The sequence below is a fragment of the Silurus aristotelis genome (genome assembly GCF_946808225.1).
Source record: "Silurus aristotelis genome assembly, chromosome: 1".
In the NCBI taxonomy this organism is placed as follows: Eukaryota; Metazoa; Chordata; class Actinopteri; order Siluriformes; family Siluridae; genus Silurus; species Silurus aristotelis.
In genome coordinates, this window is record NC_139574.1 from 9,013,483 (window position 1) to 9,032,157 (window position 18,675).

The following is an 18,675-nucleotide window of genomic DNA, read 5'->3' on the forward strand; positions in this document are numbered from 1 at the left end:
CGTTTCTCAAAGTGGAAATATAATATAATAATTATATTATATATAATTATAAACTCGCACATACCTGAAAAAACGGAGACACGCCCACAGTGTTCATCCACCAATCCTACAATGCGTCTCTGCTGTAAGCAGGTTAGACTGTAGGCTACACTTCAGCCAAAATTTATTCATTTTATAAAAGTAACGGGTAATGCACCATACGGTAATGATAACGGAGTTACTTTATTTAAAAAGTAACGCGTTACAGTATTAGTTACTGTCAAAAGTAACTGTGTTACAGTAACTGCGTCCCACTTTTTGTTGCCTTTCATTATGTTCCTGGCTCAAAAGTTTTGTTGTCATCTTGTTCCAACTTTTTTATTCTAACTTTACTTCTAATTGTGTTTAAAGTTCAGGTTCTGCAATTCAAAAGGGCTGCAGCAATGCCTTCTGTTGTTTGCTTATGTATGATCACAACTAGAAAGCAACCTAAATTGTTTTAACTGTATGGCCCTGATTCTGTTTACTCATTTTTTAAACAGTCTTTGTGGTTTTAAGTGACCTTTGTATGTTTTTTTGTTGTTTCCTTATAATGACGATGCAGAATACATAAATCTACATCGTTTCCATTTAATCAAAGGCAACAACAGTTTCTGGAAATAATTTCTTGAAGTCTGGAGATGTGTCAATAATTTTAGGTGCAGTTTTCAAAACAAAGCACAATCGTTTAAAAGTCTATAAATGTCAGAATAAGTTTTGCTAAAGGAAAGATGAAGTAGGTTTTTTTGCATTACTATACTAACACATATACTAAAATAACTATTTGGGAACAGCAGGTTCTGAACTATCTGGAAATAATAAAACACATGTTCCCATAAATAAAAAGCAACAGTTTCATAGCAGGCTTTTTCATCTTCAGTCAAACCTGCTGGAATATGCAAAAAACTTGTTCTTTTTACTTTCCCAGTGCTTTTCCCGAAGACACTTGCAGCATATACCATATGGCTATAATATTTTCTCTTTACTTTAGCTCATTTCTATAATTAGAAAAATATGTTATTGTCTATAGAACATGATTAAACAACTGATAAAAGTGTAGAATGGAAAACAAACCAGATTTGCACATAAATGTTTTATTAACAGTATATTACGAGGAAATAAGAAAAGCTCCAGTTAAAAAATTTTATCATTAGTGCAGGAATACATTTGCTTTCTACATGTGCAGTTACAAGAGTCACGGGCTAAATCTGGGAAAATATTGATCATCGGGCAATCGTCAATTTTTATTTAGAGAAATAGTGGTATAGATATTTCCCATACTGTAGAGACAAAAAGCAGTAGGTGCTACATGACTGAACAAAAAATATGAAGCCAATTATATAATTTCATCAAATCGTTAGATCAGGAAATGATGAAATCTGAAACAAAGTCCTGAGACTCTCGTGTTACTATTTGTTTTGATACTGTTTTTGCAGTAAACTGTTTAAGGCAAAGCTAGAAACAATGAAATTCACTATATAGTCATTCTGTATGCAAAGGTACCATCATACCATCATAATGAAAAAAATCAACTACACACAAAAAAAGAAATTAAAAAAATATATTAAAAAAATCTCTTTTTCTCAAACGATTAGATGTAGATATAGGTAAGTTACAGTTATTTCCTATACATACCACTGAGCAGTTGAGGGTTAAGGGCCTTGTTAAAAAACACAGCAGTGGCCAATTGATATTGCTTGGATTTAAATTCACAAGCTTCTAATCAGAAGTTCTACATCTAAACCACTTAAGATACTCTTAAAAGGTTGGTCATTATCTGGTTACTTGCTAAAGCCAAATAAAAAAAGGCATATGAGGAACTGTATGAGAAGTTGGACACTAAGAAAGGAGAAAAGGATTTGTGCCGATTGGCCAGGCAGAGGGACAGGGAAGGATGTATTGCAAGTTAGAGCAATAAAGGATGGAAATGGAAATGTGTTGACAAGTGAGAAGAGTGTTTTGAGAAGATAGAGGGAGTATTTTGAGCAGCTGATGAATGAGGAAAATGAAAGAGAGAGAGAAGGGTGAATGATGTGGAGATGGTAAAGCAGGAAGTGGATAGGATTAGTAAGGAGGAAGTGAGAGCAGCGATTAAGAGGATGAAGAGTGGAAAGTTGGTTGGACCAGATGACATACCGGTAAAAGCATGGAGATGTTTAGGAGAGATGGCAGTGGAGTTTTTAACCAGATTGTTTAACAAGATTCTGGAAGGTAAGAAGATGCCTGAGGAATGGAGAAGGAATGTGCTGGTACCGATCTTTAAGAATAAGGGAGATGTGCAGACCTGCAGTAACTACAGGGGAATAAAGTTGATCGGTCACACCATGAAGTTATGGGAAAGAGTAGTGGAAGCCAGGCTGAGAGAAAAGTCAAGTCAAGTATATTTCTTTAGCGATTTCTATTTTTTTTACATCTAAGGAAAAACTCCCTTAGATGTTATGAGAGAGAAACCTTGAAAGGAACCAGACTCAAAAGGGGAACCCATCCTCACTTGGGTGACATCAAGAGTGTGATCATAAATCTTTCAACAGTACAGAACACTGGAGAGTGAGAACTAACATGATTACTGGAGCATAAGATTATAAGTGATGTTCTATCTGCAGTCTTATACAGTCTATATGGTTAGTAGCTCCTAGTTTTATGAGTTTAGCATTTGTGATCATCACAGATGAAGAGGTGACCATCTGTGAGTGTACAATAAATGGATAAAAGCACATCACTCCTGAAACCTCTGGTGAAAAACTTACTTCCTTTGGCAGAAAAACGTATTGCCCTGTCATGAAAAACATAACAACCTGTATTGAAAAAAGCCCTTTGGTAAAAAAAAAAAAAAAACCTACTGCGCTTTGGTAAAAAAGAACTTAATGCCCTATGAAGAAAAACTTACTGCCCTGTGGAAAAAAAACCTACTGCCCTGTGGTGAAGAACATATTGCCCTGTGGAAAAAAACTTACTGCCCTGTGGTGAAGAACATACTGCCCTGTGGAAAAAAACTTACTGCCCTGTGGTGAAGAACATACTGCCCTGTGGAAAAAAACTTACTGCCCTTTGGTGAAGAACATACTGCCCTGTGGAAAAAAACTTACTGCCCTGTGGTGAAGAACATACTGCCCTGTGTAAAAAAACTTACTGCCCTGTGGTAAAGAACATACTGCCCTATGGAGAAAAACTTACTGCCCTGTCTGTGAAGAACATACTGCCCTGTGGAAAAAAACTTACTGCCCTGTGGAAAAAAACCTACTGCCCTGTGGAAAAAAACTTACTGCCCTGTGGAAAAAAACCTACTGCCCTGTGGAAAAAAACTTACTGCCCTGTGGTGAAGAACATACTGCCCTGTGGAAAAAAACTTACTGCCCTGTGGTGAAGAACATACTGCCCTGTGGAAAAAAACGTACTGCCCTGTGGTGAAAAATGTACTGCCCTGTGGTGAAGAACGTACTGCCCTGTGGAGAAAATATTACTGCCCTTTGGTGAAAAATAACTTAATGCCCTGTGGTGAAAAATAACTTAATTCACTATGGAGAAAAACATACTGCCCTGTGGTGGAAAAATGACTGCCCTGTGGAAAAAAACTTACTGCCCTGTGGTGAAAAACGTACTGCCCTGTGGTGGAAAACACACTGCCCTGTGGAAAAAACCTACTGCCAAGTGGTAAAAAGCGTACTGCTCTTTAGTGGAAAACTTACTGTCCTGTGGTAGAATACATACTGCCCTGAGGAAAAAACTTACTTCCCAGTGCAGAAAAACCTAATACCCTATGGAGAAAAACTTACCGCCCTGTAGGGAAAAACATACTGCCCTGGGGAAAAAAACTTACTGCCCTGTGGGTAAATCTTACTGCCCTGTGGATAAAACTTACTGCCCTGTGCAGACAAAATGTACTCTGTCTGTCTGCCTGTCTGCCTGTCTGTCAAAACTTACTGCCCTGTGGAAAAAACTTACTGCCCTGTGGTAAAAAACTTACTGCTCTTTGGTAAAAAACTTACTGTGCTGTGGTGAAGAACATACTGCCCTGTGGAAAAAAAATTACTGCCCTGTGGAAAAAAACGTACTGCCCTGTGGTGAAGAACATACTGCCCTGTGAAAAAATACTTACTGCCCTGTAGTGAAGAACATACTGCCCTATGGAGAAAAACTTACTGCCCTGTGGTGAAGAACATACTGCCCTGTGGAAAAAAACTTACTGCCCTGTGGAAAAAAACTTACTGCCCTGTGGTGAAAAATGTACTGCCCTGTGGTGAAGAAAATACTGCCCTGTGGTGAAAATATTACTGCCCTTTGGTGAAAAAATAACTTAATGCCCTGTGGTGAAAAAGAACTTAATTCCCTATGGAGAAAAACATACTGCCCTGTGGTGGAAAAATGACTGCCCTGTGGAAAAAAACTTACTGCCCTGTGGAAAAAAACGTACTGGCCTGTGGAAAAAAACTTACTGCCCTGTGGTGAAAAACGTACTGCCCGTGGTGAGAAACGTACTGCCCTGTGGTGAAGAACTAACTGCCCTGTGGAAAAAAACTTAATGGCCTGTGGAAAAAAACTTACTGTCCTGTGGTAAAAAACGTACTGCTCTTTGGTAAAAAACTTACTGCCCTGTGGTGAAGAACATACTGCCCTGTGGAAAAAAACGTACTGCCCTGTGGAAAAAAACTTACTGCCCTGTGGTGAAGAACTTACTGCCCTGTGGAAAAAAACGTACTGGCCTGTGGAAAAAACTTACTGCCCTGTGGTAAAAAACTTACTGCTCTTTGGTAAAAAACTTACTGCCCTGTGGTGAAGAACATACTGCCCTGTGGAAAAAAACTTACTGCCCTGTGGAAAAAAACTTACTGCCCTGTGGTGAAGAACATACTGCCCTGTGGAAAAAAACATACTGCCCTGTAGTGTAGAACATACTGCCCTATGGAGAAAAACTTACTGCCCTGTGGTGAAGAACATACTGCCCTGTGGAAAAAAACATACTGCCCTGTGGAAAAAAACTTACTGCCCTGTGGTGAAAAACGTACTGCCCTGTGGTGAAGAACGTACTGCCCTGTGGTGAAAATATTACTGCCCTTTGGTGAAAAATAACTTAATGCCCTGTGGTGAAAAAGAACTTAATTCCCTATGGAGAAAAACATACTGCCCTGTGGTGGAAAAATGACTGCCCTGTGGAAAAAACTTACTGCCCTGTGGAAAAAAACATACTGGCCTGTGGAAAACAACTTACTGCCCTGTGGTGAAAAACGTACTGCCCGTGGTGAGAAACGTACTGCCCTGTGGTGAAGAACTTACTGCCCTGTGGAAAAAAACGTACTGGCCTGTGGAAAAAAACTTACTGCCCTGTGGTAAAAAACTTACTGCTCTTTGGTAAAAAACTTACTGCCCTGTGGTGAAGAACATACTGCCCTGTGGAAAAAAACTTACTGCCCTGTGAAAAAAAAAACTTACTGCCCTGTGGTGAAGAACATACTGCCCTGTGGAAAAAACTTACTGCCCTGTAGTGAAGAACATACTGCCCTATGGAGAAAAATTTACTGCCCTGTGGTGAAGAACATACTGCCCTGTGGAAAAAAACTTACTGCCCTGTGGAAAAAAACTTACTGCCCTGTGGTGAAAAATTTACTGCCCTGTGGTGAAGAACGTACTGCCCTGTGGTGAAAATATTACTGCCCTTTGGTGAAAAATAACTTAATGCCCTGTGGTGAAAAAGAACTTAATTCCCTATGGAGAAAAACATACTGCCCTGTGGTGGAAAAATGACTGCCCTGTGGAAAAAAACTTACTGGCCTGTGGAAAAAAACTTACTGCCCTGTGGTGAAAAACGTACTGCCCTGTGGTGAAGAACGTACTGCCCTGTGGTGAAAATATTACTGCCTATTGGTGAAAAATAACTTAATGCCCTGTGGTGAAAAAGAACTTAATTCACTATGGAGAAAAACATACTGCCCTGTGGTGGAAAAATGACTGCCCTGTGGAACAAAACTTACTGCCCTGTGGAAAAAAACATACTGGCCTGTGGAAAACAACTTACTGCCCTGTGGTGAAAAACGTACTGCCCGTGGTGAGAAACGTACTGCCCTGTGGTGAAGAACTTACTGCCCTGTGGAAAAAAACGTACTGGCCTGTGGAAAAAAACTTACTGCCCTGTGGTAAAAAACTTACTGCTCTTTGGTAAAAAACTTACTGCCCTGTGGTGAAGAACATACTGCCCTGTGGAAAAAAACTTACTGCCCTGTGGAAAAAAACTTACTGCCCTGTGGTGAAGAACATACTGCCCTGTGGAAAAAACTTACTGCCCTGTAGTGAAGAACATACTGCCCTATGGAGAAAAACTTACTGCCCTGTGGTGAAGAACATACTGCCCTGTGGAAAAAAACTTACTGCCCTGTGGAAAAAAACTTACTGCCCTGTGGAAAAAAACGTACTGGCCTGTGGAAAAAAACTTACTGCCCTGTGGTGAAAAACGTACTGCCCGTGGTGAGAAACGTACTGCCCTGTGGTGAAGAACTAACTGCCCTGTGGAAAAAAACTTAATGGCCTGTGGAAAAAAACTTACTGTCCTGTGGTAAAAAACGTACTGCTCTTTGGTAAAAAACTTACTGCCCTGTGGTGAAGAACATACTGCCCTGTGGAAAAAAACGTACTGCCCTGTGGAAAAAAACTTACTGCCCTGTGGTGAAGAACTTACTGCCCTGTGGAAAAAAACGTACTGGCCTGTGGAAAAAACTTACTGCCCTGTGGTAAAAAACTTACTGCTCTTTGGTAAAAAACTTACTGCCCTGTGGTGAAGAACATACTGCCCTGTGGAAAAAAACTTACTGCCCTGTGGAAAAAAACTTACTGCCCTGTGGTGAAGAACATACTGCCCTGTGGAAAAAAACATACTGCCCTGTAGTGTAGAACATACTGCCCTATGGAGAAAAACTTACTGCCCTGTGGTGAAGAACATACTGCCCTGTGGAAAAAAACATACTGCCCTGTGGAAAAAAACTTACTGCCCTGTGGTGAAAAACGTACTGCCCTGTGGTGAAGAACGTACTGCCCTGTGGTGAAAATATTACTGCCCTTTGGTGAAAAATAACTTAATGCCCTGTGGTGAAAAAGAACTTAATTCCCTATGGAGAAAAACATACTGCCCTGTGGTGGAAAAATGACTGCCCTGTGGAAAAAAACTTACTGCCCTGTGGAAAAAAACATACTGGCCTGTGGAAAACAACTTACTGCCCTGTGGTGAAAAACGTACTGCCCGTGGTGAGAAACGTACTGCCCTGTGGTGAAGAACTTACTGCCCTGTGGAAAAAAACGTACTGGCCTGTGGAAAAAAACTTACTGCCCTGTGGTAAAAAACTTACTGCTCTTTGGTAAAAAACTTACTGCCCTGTGGTGAAGAACATACTGCCCTGTGGAAAAAAACTTACTGCCCTGTGAAAAAAAAAACTTTCTGCCCTGTGGTGAAGAACATACTGCCCTGTGGAAAAAACTTACTGCCCTGTAGTGAAGAACATACTGCCCTATGGAGAAAAACTTACTGCCCTGTGGTGAAGAACATACTGCCCTGTGGAAAAAAACTTACTGCCCTGTGGAAAAAAACTTACTGCCCTGTGGTGAAAAATTTACTGCCCTGTGGTGAAGAACGTACTGCCCTGTGGTGAAAATATTACTGCCCTTTGGTGAAAAATAACTTAATGCCCTGTGGTGAAAAAGAACTTAATTCCCTATGGAGAAAAACATACTGCCCTGTGGTGGAAAAATGACTGCCCTGTGGAAAAAAACTTACTGGCCTGTGGAAAAAAACTTACTGCCCTGTGGTGAAAAACGTACTGCCCTGTGGTGAAGAACGTACTGCCCTGTGGTGAAAATATTACTGCCCTTTGGTGAAAAATAACTTAATGCCCTGTGGTAAAAAAGAACTTAATTCCCTATGGAGAAAAACATACTGCCCTGTGGTGGAAAAATGACTGCCCTGTGGAAAAAAACTTACTGCCCTGTGGAAAAAAACATACTGGCCTGTGGAAAACAACTTACTGCCCTGTGGTGAAAAACGTACTGCCCGTGGTGAGAAACGTACTGCCCTGTGGTAAAAAACTTACTGCCCTGTGGAAAAAAACATACTGGCCTGTGGAAAACAACTTACTGCCCTGTGGTGAAAAACGTACTGCCCGTGGTGAGAAACGTACTGCCCTGTGGTAAAAAACTTACTGCTCTTTGGTAAAAAACTTACTGCCCTGTGGTGAAGAACATACTGCCCTGTGGAAAAAAACTTACTGCCCTGTGGAAAAAAACTTACTGCCCTGTGGTGAAGAACATACTGCCCTGTGGAAAAAACTTACTGCCCTGTAGTGAAGAACATACTGCCCTATGGAGAAAAACTTACTGCCCTGTGGTGAAGAACATACTGCCCTGTGGAAAAAAACTTACTGCCCTGTGGAAAAAAACTTACTGCCCTGTGGAAAAAAACGTACTGGCCTGTGGAAAAAAACTTACTGCCCTGTGGTGAAAAACGTACTGCCCGTGGTGAGAAACGTACTGCCCTGTGGTGAAGAACTAACTGCCCTGTGGAAAAAAACTTAATGGCCTGTGGAAAAAAACTTACTGTCCTGTGGTAAAAAACGTACTGCTCTTTGGTAAAAAACTTACTGCCCTGTGGTGAAGAACATACTGCCCTGTGGAAAAAAACGTACTGCCCTGTGGAAAAAAACTTACTGCCCTGTGGTGAAGAACTTACTGGCCTGTGGAAAAAAACGTACTGGCCTGTGGAAAAAACTTACTGCCCTGTGGTAAAAAACTTACTGCTCTTTGGTAAAAAACTTACTGCCCTGTGGTGAAGAACATACTGCCCTGTGGAAAAAAACTTACTGCCCTGTGGAAAAAAACTTACTGCCCTGTGGTGAAGAACATACTGCCCTGTGGAAAAAAACATACTGCCCTGTAGTGTAGAACATACTGCCCTATGGAGAAAAACTTACTGCCCTGTGGTGAAGAACATACTGCCCTGTGGAAAAAAACATACTGCCCTGTGGAAAAAAACTTACTGCCCTGTGGTGAAAAACGTACTGCCCTGTGGTGAAGAACGTACTGCCCTGTGGTGAAAATATTACTGCCCTTTGGTGAAAAATAACTTAATGCCCTGTGGTAAAAAAGAACTTAATTCCCTATGGAGAAAAACATACTGCCCTGTGGTGGAAAAATGACTGCCCTGTGGAAAAAAACTTACTGCCCTGTGGAAAAAAACATACTGGCCTGTGGAAAACAACTTACTGCCCTGTGGTGAAAAACGTACTGCCCGTGGTGAGAAACGTACTGCCCTGTGGTAAAAAACTTACTGCCCTGTGGAAAAAAACATACTGGCCTGTGGAAAACAACTTACTGCCCTGTGGTGAAAAACGTACTGCCCGTGGTGAGAAACGTACTGCCCTGTGGTAAAAAACTTACTGCTCTTTGGTAAAAAACTTACTGCCCTGTGGTGAAGAACATACTGCCCTGTGGAAAAAAACTTACTGCCCTGTGGAAAAAAACTTACTGCCCTGTGGTGAAGAACATACTGCCCTGTGGAAAAAACTTACTGCCCTGTAGTGAAGAACATACTGCCCTATGGAGAAAAACTTACTGCCCTGTGGTGAAGAACATACTGCCCTGTGGAAAAAAACTTACTGCCCTGTGGAAAAAAACTTACTGCCCTGTGGAAAAAAACGTACTGGCCTGTGGAAAAAAACTTACTGCCCTGTGGTGAAAAACGTACTGCCCGTGGTGAGAAACGTACTGCCCTGTGGTGAAGAACTAACTGCCCTGTGGAAAAAAACTTAATGGCCTGTGGAAAAAAACTTACTGTCCTGTGGTAAAAAACGTACTGCTCTTTGGTAAAAAACTTACTGCCCTGTGGTGAAGAACATACTGCCCTGTGGAAAAAAACGTACTGCCCTGTGGAAAAAAACTTACTGCCCTGTGGTGAAGAACTTACTGCCCTGTGGAAAAAAACGTACTGGCCTGTGGAAAAAACTTACTGCCCTGTGGTAAAAAACTTACTGCTCTTTGGTAAAAAACTTACTGCCCTGTGGTGAAGAACATACTGCCCTGTGGAAAAAAACTTACTGCCCTGTGGAAAAAAACTTACTGCCCTGTGGTGAAGAACATACTGCCCTGTGGAAAAAAACATACTGCCCTGTAGTGTAGAACATACTGCCCTATGGAGAAAAACTTACTGCCCTGTGGTGAAGAACATACTGCCCTGTGGAAAAAAACATACTGCCCTGTGGAAAAAAACTTACTGCCCTGTGGTGAAAAACGTACTGCCCTGTGGTGAAGAACGTACTGCCCTGTGGTGAAAATATTACTGCCCTTTGGTGAAAAATAACTTAATGCCCTGTGGTGAAAAAGAACTTAATTCCCTATGGAGAAAAACATACTGCCCTGTGGTGGAAAAATGACTGCCCTGTGGAAAAAAACGTACTGCCCTGTGGAAAAAAACATACTGGCCTGTGGAAAACAACTTACTGCCCTGTGGTGAAAAACGTACTGCCCGTGGTGAGAAACGTACTGCCCTGTGGTGAAGAACTTACTGCCCTGTGGAAAAAAACGTACTGGCCTGTGGAAAAAAACTTACTGCCCTGTGGTAAAAAACTTACTGCTCTTTGGTAAAAAACTTACTGCCCTGTGGTGAAGAACATACTGCCCTGTGGAAAAAAACTTACTGCCCTGTGAAAAAAAAAACTTTCTGCCCTGTGGTGAAGAACATACTGCCCTGTGGAAAAAACTTACTGCCCTGTAGTGAAGAACATACTGCCCTATGGAGAAAAACTTACTGCCCTGTGGTGAAGAACATACTGCCCTGTGGAAAAAAACTTACTGCCCTGTGGAAAAAAACTTACTGCCCTGTGGTGAAAAATTTACTGCCCTGTGGTGAAGAACGTACTGCCCTGTGGTGAAAATATTACTGCCCTTTGGTGAAAAATAACTTAATGCCCTGTGGTGAAAAAGAACTTAATTCCCTATGGAGAAAAACATACTGCCCTGTGGTGGAAAAATGACTGCCCTGTGGAAAAAAACTTACTGGCCTGTGGAAAAAAACTTACTGCCCTTTGGTGAAAAACGTACTGCCCTGTGGTGAAGAACGTACTGCCCTGTGGTGAAAATATTACTGCCCTTTGGTGAAAAATAACTTAATGCCCTGTGGTAAAAAAGAACTTAATTCCCTATGGAGAAAAACATACTGCCCTGTGGTGGAAAAATGACTGCCCTGTGGAAAAAAACTTACTGCCCTGTGGAAAAAAACATACTGGCCTGTGGAAAACAACTTACTGCCCTGTGGTGAAAAACGTACTGCCCGTGGTGAGAAACGTACTGCCCTGTGGTGAAGGACTTACTGCCCTGTGGAAAAAAACGTACTGGCCTGTGGAAAAAAACTTACTGCCCTGTGGTAAAAAACTTACTGCTCTTTGGTAAAAAACTTACTGCCCTGTGGTGAAGAACATACTGCCCTGTGGAAAAAAACTTACTGCCCTGTGAAAAAAAAAACTTACTGCCCTGTGGTGAAGAACATACTGCCCTGTGGAAAAAACTTACTGCCCTGTAGTGAAGAACATACTGCCCTATGGAGAAAAACTTACTGCCCTGTGGTGAAGAACATACTGCCCTGTGGAAAAAAACTTACTGCCCTGTGGTGAAAAATTTACTGCCCTGTGGTGAAGAACGTACTGCCCTGTGGTGAAAATATTACTGCCCTTTGGTGAAAAATAACTTAATGCCCTGTGGTGAAAAAGAACTTAATTCCCTATGGAGAAAAACATTCTGCCCTGTGGTGGAAAAATGACTGCCCTGTGGAAAAAAACTTACTGGCCTGTGGAAAAAAACTTACTGCCCTGTGGTGAAAAACTTACTGCCCTGTGGTGAAGAACTTACAGCCCTGTGGAAAAAAACGTACTGGCCTGTGGAAAAAAACTTACTGCCCTGTGGTGAAAAATGTCCTGCCCGTGGTGAAAAATGTACTGCCCTGTGGTGGAAAACTTACTGCCCTGTGGAAAAAACTTACTGCCAAGTGGTAAAAAACATACTGCTCTTTGGTAAAAAACATACTGCTCTTTGGTGGAAAACATACTGTCCTGTGTTAGAATACATTCTGCCCTGAGGAAAAAACTTACTGCCAAGTGGTAAAAAACTTACTGCTCTTTGGTGGAAAACGTACTGTCCTGTGGTAGAATACATACTGCCCTGAGGAAAAAAATTACTTCCCAGTGCAGAAAAACCTAATGCCCTATGGAAAAAAACTTACCGCCCCGTAGGGAAAAACATACTGCCCTGGGGAAAAAACTTACTGCCCTGTGGATAAATCTTACTGCCCTGTGGATAAAACTTACTGCCCTGTGCAGACAAAATTTACTCTGTCTGTCTGCCTGTCTGCCTGTCTGTAAAAACTTACTGCCCTGTGGAAAAAACTTACTGCCCTGTGGATAAATCTTACTGCCCTGTGGATAAAACGTACTGCCCTGTGCAGACAAAATGTACTTTGTCTGTCTGCCTGTCTGCCTGTCTGTAAAAACTTACTGCCCTGTGGTAAAAAACGTACTGCTCTTTGGTAAAAAGCTTACCACCCTGTAGGGAAAAACATACTGACCTGGGAAAAAAAAACGTACTGCCCTGTGGATAAATCTTACTGAAAAAAAGGGGACTATAACGAGCGGTAATTTGCTGTCACTCAAATGAGGATGGGTTCCCTTGCTATCTTTGTCACTGGCTTGATCATTAGGGATATACTTTGGGACAAATTTCTTGCATTAAAATTAATATTTTCATTGAATTGAATTGAACTGGCGAGGAATTGCAGCTTTTCTGAAATATAGTAAAGTGAAAAGTAAGATAGTACTTATTAAAATATAGTATATAATGAAAAATATAGTATAATAGTAAAATACACTATATGGACAAAAGTATTGGGACACCTCACTTTCCCAGACATATGCGGTTCTTTCTTAAACTGTTATTGCAAAGCTACAGACACACGATTGTATTGGGGGTCTTTAGATGTAGTAGAATGGAATTTTCCCTTGATTTTAACTAGGAGACCCAAACCTGTACAAACTCCATAAATATATGGTTTATATGGGTTGGAGTGGAAGATCTTCTGCTATAGAGCTCTGACCTCAACCCTACTGAACACCTTTGGGATAAATTGGAACGCTGACTTTACCCCAGACCTCCTCACCTCACCTACATCAGCACCTGACTTTACTAACAGTCTTGTGTCTGAATGAACACAAAGGTCCACAAGCTCACTTTAAAATCTACTGGAACATCTTCCCATAACAGTGGAGGGAATTATAAGAGGAAATTGGGACTAAATGTGAAATGCGATGTTCAAAAAGCACATACCATACTTATGACCAGGTGTTCACAAACGTCATCAATATAGTGTATAAAATCATGAAGTATAGTAACGAGGAAGTAAGCGAGTGAAAATATCTTGAATATAGTCACATTTATCCAGTATTTTTATTTTAAGATGACAATAAACAAAATCATTTGCCAATAGAATAAGAACTACAGGCTTGAATTGTGTAATAATGTCCAGAAATAAGTCTTAAATCTGTTTAATGGTAATTTTATAACATATTAGTAGTAAATATGATTACATTATTTAACATTAAATATTATAATATGAAGCGTGGCAATATTGAATATATTTCCACATGATGCTGTTTTTTTTTTTTTTTTGCATGTGCTAATATTAAGGTAAAATCTGATTTTGATTACAAAAGTGTAGCTTTAAAAAAACAAATTAAACACAGACAATCAGATGCATTAATCGTTTGATGTGCTTAAACCACAGGTTCTGTGCATTACAAAGCTTTATAGTGAAAACCAAGGTCTGTTTCCCGAATAGCTGATATCTCTGTTCCTGCTAACATCTTCCAGACAGCATTGTCCTGCTGCAGGCCAAAGACCTTCACATCACATGATTTAGCTTACAGCTTTATTTCAGTTTCCTGAAGTAACTGTGCTGCGTGCTGTGATGAATAATAAACTCATCTGGATTGCTTTTTAAAACTTCTAAAACAACTTCTTCCATGGACAAGATGTCATAATTCTTGTACTTGGCAATTTGTAAAGCAGGTCTTGAAGAATGAGAGGAGAAACTGAGCATCTATCAAAGGAGGTCTAAAAGAAAGGTCCAAAAATGGCAAACAATTTGACTGTAACAACTCATAATAATGGAACCACAAGGATGTCACTTCAAATACTAACACAAATGGATCTGAGCAGCGAATTGGTACACAAATGTAACTTGAGTCAAACGACCATGAAATGAAATTAAGCGTTAAGTTAGTTTCATTCCAGATCTTTTTAAACATATTGGTTTTATCTAAGAATCTCCCAGCCCAGTCTCACAGCATTTGTGATATATTTACAAAATGTTATCTATTGATCTGTGCTCATAAACACAAATTTCACTCTTTTTCTGTCACTGAGGACAACTTTCTATATAATGTATTTCAATAGAAAGTATTTTTGGTAATTTTCTGTCTTCCACTGGATGCCACAGACGCTGTATTGTTTTTTTTTTCTTGTTTGTTATTTATTTATTTTTTTTATCTTCAAGCACCATTACTCAATAGTAAAGCAGGTGATTTTATCCTTGTTTTTATTGCTTTATATTCTGTAAGCTACTTGCTATTATAAACCATCATCAGTGGCTCCTTCCAGTAAAAATACAGTAAATATATTCTCCAGGTTAATTTAGGACACTGCATTAATTAGAGGCACAATTTTATTAAAGTATAACCCTAAACCTAACCTTATATTTTCTGCCTTATACTAGCTTTTGCATTTCTGTTTCTGTTCTGCATTACACATGATTCTCTGCCTCCGTTGCTATAAAGACAGCTAGCCGGATGCAGTGGTGCTGAGTGACATAAAAAAGAGGGAAATACATGACCATGAACACAAATAAATAGATTAAAAATTGTGACTATCAAAAAAAAAGGTGATGAGACGGTGTTGAATCTCCAGGACTGGAACTAATGACACTCTTTTCTATGAGCTTTTGTGATTTAAGTCCAAAATAACACAGTTTACATTACATCCTAGAAATATGCTGACCAATCAGTTAGATATTGATTATTAATATTGATCACTCTGAACAAACCAGGACAAAATTTCAGAAATAAAATTACATTTAACAATGGACATTGTCATAAAGCAGCTTTACAGAGATAAAGCAGTTAAGAAGTTGTATAAAAGTGTGTTTAGTGCCTTTGAGTTTCGAGATGGCATGAGAAAGAAACTTTGAAAGGAACCAGACTCAAAAGGAAACCTTGTGGGTGACACCAAATGTCCATTCATTACAGTTCCATCATTGTTGAGGTTTGCAGTGATGGGCGATTAAATGCAGCATGTGGACCTGAGCCATAGTGGTAGACTGTTGATATTAATTACAATCCAAATCCATTCTCAAAGTTATTGGGTTGCTCAGTTACTTCATGGATCTTTAGGCTGTTGGAGTGGAACCATCACTAGCTGTACAGTGTCTCTTCAATTAAAAAGAACTCCATCTAGAGCAGCATGACCATTGTGTGTTATTCCTTTCATACAATTCTTTGTAATGGCATTCCAGGTAACACACTCAAGGGCACAAAAAAATACAAAGAGAAATAAATGTCAGCAATGCAGACAATAATATTGCCCTCTATTAGCAGAAAAATGAAGTGGAATCATTGAATTTCTTTTACCTGTAAATAGAGATAAAGTGCCTGGAAACCTTGTCTTCATTGAGCTTGCTTCGTGTACAATAGCATTGTCATGCTGGAACAGGTTTGAGGCTCTTAGTTTCAGTAAAGGGAAATATTACATCATAGAAATAAATTCCAGACAGATGTGCGCTTTCAGTTTTTGTGTCTAAAGTTTGGGAAACAGCCCAAGGTAAAGGGCAGGTGTCCACATAGTTAGTTATCAACCTTTACTTAAAAAGGATAAAAGTAAATAAGGTAAAATTTATTTTTTATAACGAGGCTGACCTGGCCAAGATGGCAGCGAAATAGATGACAATTATGATGATGTCATCAGATGGCAATTAACACCATTTTACAATTTAAAAAAGTGTAAGAAAATTCAAAAGAAAAGGGGTGAAAATAGAAAATAATCATTCAAAAAAGCTAGAAAAGTATGTTGTGATACAGTGAAGAATAGTAAGTGTGCCTGCAAGTTGTTTCGTGTGCTAAAACCTTTTTCCAGTCCACACACAGGGAAGAGCAAAGCTTGTAAGGTCCGGTTTTAACAGAAATGGATGGCAAACAGGTACGGTATGTGACTTGCTACTGTACAAGTATATAGATTTAGATACTGATTTATTATTAAAACAATACTTTTGACCTCATACAACAAAGGTGGTTTAGTGCCATGATAAAAAAAAAAAAAATATATATATATATATATATATATATATATATATATATATATATATATATATATATATATAAGATGATGAAAATAAAGTCCAGTACGAGATAACATACTGGTAATAATTTGAGAAAAAAAAATGTCTCACTGTTTTGCATAAATTGGACATGGAGCATTTGGATAAACGTACTTTAGGTTAGGATTTACTGTAGCAATAAGGAAATTCTTTGTCTTTTAAATTTTAATTAGTAAACGAACTTAATTTATTCAGAAGAAAAAATCAGACAGACATTGAGGAATTTGCCAATCTGAAATAGCGACCAGTGGTCGAATCCAAGGATATCGATGGACACATCTGCATGCTATTTGATGATCAAAGAAATTGACCCTGAAGGAGTTGAACACCAGCGTGACAGACATCGCTAGTACTTCAACGCGTTGTGACATGGATTCATATGATAAGCTTGTAATTATTTTTTGGTATTATTATTATTACTTTTTATTTACGTGTCACTAAAACACCACATATAGTTTGCACATATACAAAAACAGGGTTTTACTTTTACTTTTAGTATTCTGTAATCCACACAAACGTTACTGCTTGTGATCTCCAACATTTTAAACTGCCAAGAAAATTGTCATGGGGAAGAACAAAAGCAGAGGCATTGGTAAAATATGTCATTGCAGTGAAGGCAGTCGGACATATGGTGAAGATTCTGACATCTGTAGGAACTCGCATCCATTTTCTCTCCGAACTGATCCCTCCAATAAGGGGAAAAAATGTTGCAACTCTTCATAGCCAAAAATGCAGTCATGAACAAAATGGTTGTTCGATTTCAGCACTGAGAGCGTAAATAAAGCCAAGACAGGTTCAGTGTTGTTTGCTTGTCACATACCGTATTTTTCGGACTATAAGTCCCTACTTTTTTCCCCACGTTTTAAACCCCGCGGCTTAAACAAAGAAGCGGCTAATATATGGATTTTTCAATGGATTTTCCTTGGAGATGAGACGACTTGAGCTAACGAAGACGACGGTGGGGTGTGTGTGTGTGTGTGTTTGGGGAAGGGGGTGTAGAGGTGATAAGCGGAAGCACAGACAGGTTTCCAAAACTCCTGCTTTTTTATTTTTCTTGGCAACAGCGTTATGGGTTAGTCAAAGAAACTTAGAAATGAGCATCAGAAAATAATAAGGACATATTCCTCAGTCTTGAACACACGCAGTAATAACGGGGGAATGCAGTGACATGCTATACCCAAAATTTATAATATACATATACATTCTGCATCATAAATGCAGAAACAGTATACACAGAAAATATGTAACATTTAACCTGATCAGATAACTCTGTGTTGTAGGAATATGTGTACATATGTCAGGTGTCCTTCTTTGTTAGCCAGATTGCATTAGAATAAAATCCTCCTGTGTCTCTCTCTATCTTTTACTCTCCCATATCCAGTAGCATTTTTCTGATGGAAGCACTAAGAAGCTTGTGTCCAGGCTGGTAAAAATCTTTAAATAAGAAAAAAACAATGCTCCAAGGTAACTAGATTAGGTGCTAGACAACCTGGCTATTAATATTGACAACGTACTGAATGAGCTGTATGAATCCTGTAGCATGGCATAATGAGACAACTCTCTCCAGATATTTTTTAGCAATGAGGACAACTTCCTCAGGCAAATCAGCACAAACCCAGCAGAGCAGCATAAAGGCACTTGTATATTGTTGAGGTTTTACTACTTCCTCTCATATTTGTCCTTTTACAGGATTGAAGATGCAACAACCTGCTGGTGTTCCTTTTTCCATTTTCCATTTTTGATGTCCATCCTTCCCTTCTTCTGTCCATCCATTCAACCATTCTTTTTTTCTGCTGTATGCCTGCCTGCCTGCCTGTCCATCCATCCTTCCTTCCTTTCTTCCTTCCTTCCGCTCTTTCTTTATTTCCTTCCTTCCTTCCTTCCATCCGTCCTTCCGCCCTTTCTTTCCTTCCTTCCTTCCTTCCTTCCGTCTATCCGTACGCCCTTTCTGTCCATCCATCTATCATATTATTATTTTAGAAATTTAACTTCATTGCCCTTAAAAAAAAAGGTCTGTAAAAGAGTATTAGTAATAAAAGGGTGTAGACCTGGTTGCCATCTATTTCTTTTCCCACAAATAATGCTGATCTTCAAGACATTATCTGACGTATTCTGTAATAACCTAGGCTCCAAAATAAGAATAAGAAATAATGAAAGAGCACAAACTATGTTTTTACACCAAAAAAAAAAAAGTTTGTTATTTAAAGGCATCTCTT